At 40.3% G+C, this 9,528-nt stretch overlaps 1 long non-coding RNA gene across 1 annotated transcript; it reads left to right on the top strand.

Annotated features, from left to right (window-relative positions):
• The first annotated feature begins 1,566 nt into the window (after positions 1–1,566).
• Positions 1,567–8,847, top strand: LOC142161937 (uncharacterized). The gene is made up of 3 exons (XR_012693698.1): positions 1,567–1,972; positions 2,457–2,649; positions 8,637–8,847. It is a non-coding gene; the product is annotated as an uncharacterized LOC142161937 (long non-coding RNA).
• The last annotated feature ends 681 nt before the right edge of the window (positions 8,848–9,528 follow it).

Below are 9,528 nucleotides of genomic sequence, written 5' to 3'. Positions count from 1 at the left end.
CCACTCCCTCATCACTTTTCCAACATAAGGTCTCCACTCCCTATTTGAAGTTATTTTAGACATAGGGTCTCCACTCCCTACTCACTTCCAACATAGGGTCTCCACTCTATAGTTGATTTTAGTTTAGATACAGGGTCTCCACTCCTTAGTCTCTTTTCCAACATATTGTCTCCACTCCTTAGTTGATTTCATTATAAATATAGGGCTCCACTCCCTAATCTCTTTTTTTTTCAGGGATACACAATCCCGATTTTAATTGCTTTCAATAATGAAATAGTTTAAATTTTTGTTACAATAACTCACGAAAATTTCCTAGTAAAAACTGGGGTAGAAAATTTCGTTCGTTTGTTTGCTTTGGTGCCTGAACAGGTTTTCATCGTGAGGCACAAGGTTCGAGATGACCAAAAGAAGTTGAACTCTAAGTGTAGAAGCAGAGAAAAGATGTGGACTGCTCAAGATACGATTGAACTCACAAAGCTTTGCATGTCCCGCCTTTATCCGAAACGTTGAAGAAAAATGAACCAGCAGTTGCAGCTAACGAGAATCAAGATTTAGATCAGAGTATGCAGGAAAAACTAGCCAAGACTCAAGATAAAGCTTTAGAAGGTTTATAGATAGGAATCTTGTAACTCATAGTTAATAGGCTTAGCTAGTTTAGCTTTTTTTTTTTGTTATTTTGGTGTAATAAGGAGCTCAGCAAGCAGAAACAGCAGCAACAACAGTGAAATCACAGTTTTCCGGTAGTCACATCTACCAAAACTTCCAGAACTATACTGACCTGACTCCTTTATAGTCAAGGATATGTATGCAACCTTCGAAACAAGGTTCGGTCAAAATTTTTTAAAATGCTTCCAAATGGAGATTCAAACGGGCAAAAATTGCTCGTAATTGCTCACTTTATCTTTTCCCGAAAAATCTTCATGTTTCCGAGCAAAGAGGGGCAGCTGTGAGCACCTAATTTTTGCCATACATGAAAATGACTCGTAAAAATAAACCAAAAATGATTTTTAAGGGATTTTAGAAGTTTTTCTTTATTTAGTTGCATTTCATGCATTTTTAATATTTTAAAATCATAAAAATGTCACGTTTTAATTTTATGTCATCTTAGGTCTAATTTGCACGTACGAATTAATTTTATTATGAAAAAATTTAAAAATGGTCATTATTACATATTTAGCTTTTAGTCTTTAGAAAGTAGTGTTTTTATTTAGTTTTAAGTTAATTAGTTGTTTTAATAGATAAATATTTTAAATTTTTACAAATTAGATTGATTTAGGATTAATTTAAAAATTTATTAGATTTTTAAAATCAAAGAAAAAAAAATGGAAAAAAAAGATTTTGATTTAGTCTTCCTACCCGAAAGTTAATTAACCCAAATTCATGACCCAAATCCCTTCAAGCCCATTGAGCCCATACCCATTCCTCATTTGACTTAACCTAATTCCTACCCCTATAAAATAACACTTAACTCCTAAATTAAAGAGGACCTAGATCCCTAAGCGAAAAAATTCGCCGTTTTGGACCCCAAAAAATAGACCTCCCACCCCCCCCCCCCCCCCCGAACATCATCTTCCTCGACACACCCCTCTTCTTCAGCCTAAGAAAAGAGACCCTTAGCTTTTTCATTGGCTGAACCAAGAGAACCATCCCCAAAACATGATCTAAAATCTGCTCAAACCAACCGATATCACAGCAAACATAGCTGCATAACATCACCCAGAAAATAGCTGCCGAACAACACAAAACTCCAACAAATTACACCCAAAAAATGCAACAAATTTCAGCTAAAAACCAGGTCCAAAATCACTCAAAAGCCACAGCTGAAACCACCCTGAAAAATGGAGCTGAACCAACTCCGAAAAACCCCATTTAAAACACTTTAAAACAGTCTCCTTTTTCATAAAACAGTAGTACTCTTATGCCGGGTTTAGCGTCAAGGTCATATGGGTAGTTTTGAGATCGAGTCGGCAAGGTCAGTCGGGTTTTCCGTTCGAGCTACGACGGAGGTCCTTTAATTTTTTCAAGTTTTAGATGTCGCTCTTATTCGAACAATACAATTGTCGTACTACTTTACGCAGAGATTTTATTGTTCAATCGAAATCATTGGTTTTGGCTCGGTTTTGAGGTTCTCTTCTTACTTTATCTTTGATTTTTTCATTATCAGCCTATACTACTTTATTGGATTTTTGCTTAGTTATTTTGAGTTGATTTTTATTGATTCTACATAGTCTTCTGTTGATCTTAATTTCAAAAGGACGTTTAAGTGTACATGTGCGAAGTCCATGCTTTAATTATTATGTATAACTCCTCGTCTTATTTTATTATTATTACGTATCTTGGAAATTTTGATAGCTTTCGTAAATAAAAAGAGGTGAGCTATTAAATGGTTTTGAGTGAATAAGTTTGTTAATGGAAGTTGAGATCTATTTGATTTCAATTTGATTTTTATCTTTCAGCCAGCTAGAGGTGGAGGTAGATGTGCTAGAGGTGGAGGTAGAGGTATTAGAGGTTGAGGTCAGGCCGCTAGAGGTGGAGGCCATCCAACAGGAGGTCGTCCCAGAGATGTAGTTCAGAATGGTGGGGCCCAGCCCTGATGTTGTGCTCTTCCAGCTCGGCTTGAGGCTGAGGTCTCCGATGCAGTTATCACAGGTACGATTCTGGTTTGTAGTAGAGATGCTTCAGTTCTATTTGATCTAGGATCTACATACTCCTATGTGTCATCTTATTTTACACCGTATTTGGTCATACCTAATGATTCCTTGAATGCTCCTGTATATGTGTCTACACCGGTGGGTAATTCTATTGTGGTAGATTGTGTCTATGTATAGTTGTGATTGAGGGTCTTGAGACTCGAGTAGATTTATTACTTTTGGACATGGTTGATTTTGATGTCATATTGGGGATGGAATGGTTATTACCTTACCTCGCTATCTTGGATTATCATGCCAAGACTATGACCTTAGCTTTGTTGGGTTTACCTCGTTTAGAGTGGAGAGGGACTCCTGGTCATTTTACCCGTAGGGTTATCTCATACATGAAGGCTCAGCATATGGTCGAGAAGGGGTATTTGTCTTATTTAGCATATGTTCGTGATTCTAGTGCTGAGGTTCCTTCTATGGATTCTGTTCCTGTTGTTCGTGAGTTTCTTGAGGTATTTCCTTCAGACCTACTAGGTATGCCACCTGACATGAATATTGAGTTTTGCATTGATTTAGCTATGGGCACTCAGCCCATTTCTATCCCGTCGTATCGTATGGCCCCACCTGAGCTGAAGAATTGAAGGAGCAGTTGCAAGACTTGCTTGATAAGGGCTTTATTAGACCTAGAGTCTCACCTTGGGGTGCACCGGTGTTGTTTGTCAAGAAGAAGGACAGATCGATGAGGATGTGTATAGATTATCGGTAGTTGAACAAGGTCACAATCAAGAATTAGTATCCATTGTCGAGAATTGATGATTTTTTTGATCAGCTTCAGGTTGCCAAGGTATTTTTGAAGATTGACTTGAGATCTGGCTAACATCAATTGAGGATTAGGGCATCTGATATCCCTAAGACAGCTTTTCGCACTCGGTATGGGCATTATGAGTTTTTGGTGATGTCATTCGGGTTGACAAATTCCCCAACAACTTTCATGGATTTGATAAACCGAGAGTTCAACCCTTACTTGGATTCATTCGTGATTGATGATATTTTGATCTACCCCCGCAGTCGGGAGGAGCATGAGTAGCATCTGAGACTTGTTCTTCAGACTTTGAGAGATAGTCAGTTGTATGCTAAGTTTTCAAAGTGTAAGTTCTGGTTGAGCTCAGTTGCATTCTTGGATCATGTTGTTTCAACAGAGGGTATTCAGGTGGATCCGAAGAAGTTAGAGGCAGTAAAGAACTGGCCTAGACTCGCATCAATTATAGATATTCAGAGTTTCTTGGGTTTGGCAGGCGATTACCATCGGTTTGTAGAGGGGTTTTCATCTATTGCAGCCCCGATTACCAGGTTGACCCAGAAGGGTTCCTAGTTCAGGTGGTCGGATGAGTGTGAGGCGAGCTTTCAGAAGCTCAAGACAGCTTTAACTACGACACCGGTGTTGGTATTACTTACAGGTTCAGGGCCATATATAGTTTATTGTGATGCATATCGTATTGGACTTGGTGCGGTATTGATGCAGGATGGTAAAGTCATTGCTTATGCTTCGCGATAGTTGAAGATTCATGAGAAGAATTATCCAGTTCATAATTTGGAGTTAGCAGCCATTGTTCACGCACTGAAGGAGGCACTATTTATATGGCGTGTCGTGTGAGGTGTTTACGGATCACAAGAGTCTACAGTAGTTGTTCAAGCAGAAGGAGCTAAATTTGAGGTAGAGGAGGTGGTAAGAGCTATTGAAAGACTATGATATTACCATTTTATATCATCCGGGGAAGGCCAATGTGGTGGCCGATGCTTTGAATAGAAAGTTAGCCAGTGTGGGCAGTCTTGCGTATATTCTAGTCGATGAGAGACCGCTTGCTTTGGATCTTCAGGCTTTGGCCAATCAGTTCGTGGGGTTGGATGTTTCTGAGCCCAGCCATATGTTAGCTTGTACAGTTGCTCGTTCTTCATTATTTGAGCGTATCCAAGATCGGTAGTATGACGATCCTCATTTGCTTGTCCTTAGAGACACAGTGCGACACAGAGGTGCCAAGCAAGTCACAGTGGGAGATGATGGAGTTTTAAGGATGTAGGGTTGACTTTGTGTTCCTAATGTGGATGGATTTTGAGAGTTGATTTTAGAAGAGGCCCATAGTTCTCGGTACTCTATTCATCCGGATGCTTGCTAAGATGTATCAGGATTTGAGCAGCATTATTGGTGGAGGAGGACGAAGAAAGATATTGTTGCATACGTGGCTCAGTGTTTGAATTGTTAGTAGGTAAAGTACGAGCATCAAAGACCTGGTGGTTTGTTCCAGAAGATTTAGATTCATGAGTGAAAGTGGGAGCGTATCACTATGGACTTCGTTGTTGGACTCCCAAAGACTCAGAAAAAGTTTGATATAGTTTGAGTTATTATTGATAGGATAACCAAGTCAGCACATTGTATTCCTATGGCAGTTTTCTACTCTTTTGAGAGGTTAGCCGAGATCTATATTCAGGAGATTGTTCATCTTCATGGTGTACCCGTGTCTATCATTTCAGACCGAGGTATGCAGTTTACCTCGCATTTCTGGAAGGTAGTTCAGCATGAGTTGGGCACATGGGTTGAGTTGAGCACAACATTTCATCCTCAGATGGACGGGCAGTCTGATCGTACTATTCAAATTTTGGAGGATATGCTCTGAGTTTGTGTTATTGACTTTGGAGGTTCGTGGGATCAGTTTTTGCCTTTAGCAAAGTTTGCCTACAACAACAACTACCAATCAAGCATCCAGATGGCTCCCTATGAGGCTTTATATGGTAGGCAGTGTCGGTCACCGGTTGGGTGGTTGGAGCCGGGAGAGGCTCGATTGTTGGGTACAGATCTGGTACAGGATGCCATAGACAAGGTTAAGATCATTCCGGATAGGCTTTGTACAGCTCAGTCAAGGTAAAAGAGTTATGTCGACTGTAAGGATCGTGACGTGGCATTCATGGTCGCCTATGAATGGCGTGATGAGATTTGGAAAGAAGGGCAAGCTAAGCCCTAGATTCGTTGGTCCTTTTAAGATTCTTGATTGAGTGAGAGAGGTGGTTTACAGACTTGCGTTGCCGCCGAGTTTTTCAGCCGTGCATCTAGTGTTTCATGTGTCCATGCTTCGGAAGTATCAGGACGATCCATCCTACCTGTTAGACTTTAACACCGTCTAGTTGGACAAGGACTTGTCCTATGAGGAGGAGCCGGTAGTTATTCTAGACCCGCAGGTTCGTCAGTTGAGATCGAAGAGTTTCCCTTTTGTTCGTGTTTAGTGGACAGGTTAGCCTACCGAGGCAGCTACTTGGGAGTCCGACCCCGATATGCGGAGCCGATATCCCCATCTTGTCTCCGACTCAGGTACTTTTCTTATGTCTGTTCGAGGACGAATGGTTGTTTTAGAAGTGGAGAATGTGATGACCCAAAAGATCATCACTTGTTTTGAAAGTAAATTTTGTGTTTCGAGGCCTTAAAAACCTCTTTTTGTCTTACCTCAATTTACGTGCACAGTCCGAGCGCGTTTTCGGAAAGCTTGAATGTGAAAACTAAGTAAAATAAGGAAAATGGGCCTTTAAAATTGATTAAAGCTGACTTTGGTCAATATTCTTGGTAAACGGACTCGGACCCGTGATCCGATGGTCTCATAGGGTCCGTAGTAAAATATGGGACTTGGGCGTATGCTCGGAATCGAATTCCGTGGTCCCAAGCCCGAGAAATAAATTTTTGAAAGAAATTATTTAACTGAAATTATAAGATTTTTTAGAAAGGAAAAGATGTTTGATATTGTTGGTATCGGGCCTGTATTTTGGTTCCGGAGCCCGATACATGTCTTATATAATAATTAAGTTGAATTTGTGAAGTTTGGTAAGAATCGGAGTTCGTTTAGTATAAATCGGACCTTTAATTGAGAAAATGAGAATTTTGATGTTCTTGAGTGATTTCATATATTTGAGGTTTAATTCATAGTTGTTGATGTTATTTTGATGATTTGATCGCACGAGCAAGTCCGTATGATGTTTTTGGACTTGTGTGCTTTGGTTTGGAGCCCCGAGGGCTCAGGTGAGTTTTGGATAGGCCACGAAGTGAGTTTGGACTTAGAGAAAAGGCTGTTGCAGGTTCAGTTGTGTTGCAGGCTCTGATCTCACAATTGCGAGGTCAGGCTTCACAATTGCGAGCCCAACAGGCTTGGCAATTGTGAGGGCTTGATCGCATTTGTGAAGAAAGCCCAGGCCTGCCAGTGTTCGCAATTGTGAACCTTCCTTCGCAAATGCGAAGTCATCAGTGGAGGGACAGTATTGCAATTGCGACGATTCATTCGCAGTTGCGAGGTAAGCAAACCATGCACAGGTTCGCAAATGTGAGGCCTGGTTTGCATTTGCGAGCTTCGCATCCCATTGCAATTGCGACATCTACGACCATTTAATTGGGATTTTGACGGGATTTCATTCATTTTTACAACTCTTCAAACCCAAAAAACATCTTGGGCGATTTTTCAAAGGCATCAACTTCTCCAAATCAATAGTAAGTCATTTCTAACTCATTTTCTTTAATCCATAATATCTTTTCACATGATTTCAATTCAAAATCAAGGGTTTTTAATGGGGAATTTGATGATTTTGGATAGAACTTAGGATTTTCAAATTTTGGAGATTTGGACCTCGATTTGAGGTCTGTTTTCAAAACAAAATATATACTTGACTTCGTGGGTGAATGGGTAATCGGGTTTTGGTTCGAACCTCGAGTTTTGACCATGTGGGCCCGGGGTCTATTTTTGACTTGTAGGGGAAATAATTAGAAAACCTATTTTCATGCATTAGAATTGATTCATTTAGCATTTATTGATATTGTTAAGTAAATTGTGGCTAGATACAAGCGAATTGGTGGTGGAATCGAGGGGTAAGAGGTAGTTGAGGCTTGATTGTATTTGTGACATTGAGGTAAGTGTTTGGTCTAACCTTAGCTCGAGGGATTAGGAGTTGTGTCTTATTTGCTATGTATTAATTGTTGAGTACGACTTATAGGTATGGTGACGAGTATCTATACGTCGGTGTCAAACATGCCCGTGAGTCTTATACTATGATTGATGTGACTCCGTTTGTATTATCCATGCTTAATATGATGATTTATAATGTTGAACATGGCTTGTGGAAGTATTCTTGGTAATTGCACATTGTAGAGCATTGGCTCAAGTTGAGAATTGAGTTTTGAAGTAATTTGTGGAAAAGAGAAGAGATTTATGATATTATCTCCCTTGACGGGATGTTATTACTTTTGATATTATTTCCCTTGCCGGGATGTTATTGCTTTTGATATTTTTTCCCTTGCCAGGATGTTATTGCTCATGATATTGTTTCCCTTGCCGGGATATTATTGTTATACTATTGTTCCCTTGCCGGGATCCTATTGTGATTTTATTGATTCCCTTGCCCGAATTGCTTTGTGATTGTTGCTTGGGTATGGATGAGTGTAAAAGCACAAAGGGTGATACCGTACATGATATTCGTGAGTGAGTGTTAATACACAAAGAGTGATGTCGTGCCGATATTGTAAATGTAAAAGCACGAAGGGTGATGTCGTGTCATGATATGAGTGATAATGCACGAAGGATAATGTCATGCCATGATTATGTGAGGTAAAAGCATGAAGGATGATGCCGTGCCGATTATATTGATTCTTATGGTGCGAACGAGAGTAAAAGCACGAAAGGTGATGTCATGCACTTGTGATTGTTTTCCTTATTCTTGCTTATAGTTGAATTTTGGTGCTCCGTATGCTTCTTTACTGAATTCCTGTTTGTACTATTCCCCCGAGCATGTTTCCCCTCGCCATCCATAACTGCTAGATTCTGTCATTATTGCTTGTTGTATATGATATAACTGCACAGGTTTATTTGGTAGTCTTGTCCTAGACTCATCACTACTTCGCCGAGGTTAGACTTGATACTTACTAACACATGGGGTCAGTTGTGTTGATACTACACTCTACACTATGTGCAGATCCTGGTGCTGGAGCTTTTGGACCACAGTGAGGTTGTTGCCTTCAGTCCATCAGGAGACCCGAGGTAGTCCTGCAGGCGTCCGCAGGCCTTGGTGTCCCCTTCTATCTTTTCATTTTGTTTTTATGTATTTCAGAGACAGATCTATATTATTTTCCTTCAGACCACTGTTTGTAGTATTTGTAGATAGTCCGTGACATTGTGACACCAAATTCTAGGTAGAGTCGTATGTCGGATTTTGTACTAGTATATGGTTAAACTATTAGTTTTCATCTTCCGCATTTTTGTTTATTATAATTATTCCAATGTTGATCACCTGTTATATTGAAGTATTAAAAAAGCTAAGTAAAAGGGTTAATGAATCTATAATACTCGACTTGCCTAGCTTTCACGAGTAGGTGCCATCATGACTCCCGAGGGTGGGAAATCCGGGTCGTGACAAGTTGGTATCAGAGCTCTAGATTGCTTAGGTCTCACAATTCTCGAACAAGCTTGGTAAAGTCAGAGAGATCGGTATGGAGATGTCTGTGCTTATCCCCAGAGGATGCAGAGTTAGGAACAGTTTCACTTTTATTCATATCTATCGTGCGATTTGGTTTCTCATTGCAATTGAATTTCTACTCTATTCTCTCGCAGATGGCGAGAACACGTGCTTCTTCATCCACTGACCAGCAGCCCGAGCCCCCAGCAGCAGTTCGTACGAGGGGTAGAGGGCGAGGCTTGTCACGACCCAAACCGAAGGGCCGCGACGGGCACCCGGTGCCTTACTCAATCGAGTACCAACGTAACATATCTTTATTATCATGTTATCATGAGTAAATGAGCCAGAAAACCCATCATGAGATAACAAGAATAAAACATAAGGGAATACTCAACATATGAAGACCCAACAT

This window comes from Nicotiana tabacum, chromosome 1 (assembly GCF_000715075.1).
Source record: "Nicotiana tabacum cultivar K326 chromosome 1, ASM71507v2, whole genome shotgun sequence".
NCBI lineage: Eukaryota > Viridiplantae > Streptophyta > Magnoliopsida > Solanales > Solanaceae > Nicotiana > Nicotiana tabacum.
The sequence above is the reverse complement of the archived record's forward strand: the minus strand, read 5'-3'. Positions and strand labels throughout refer to the sequence as shown.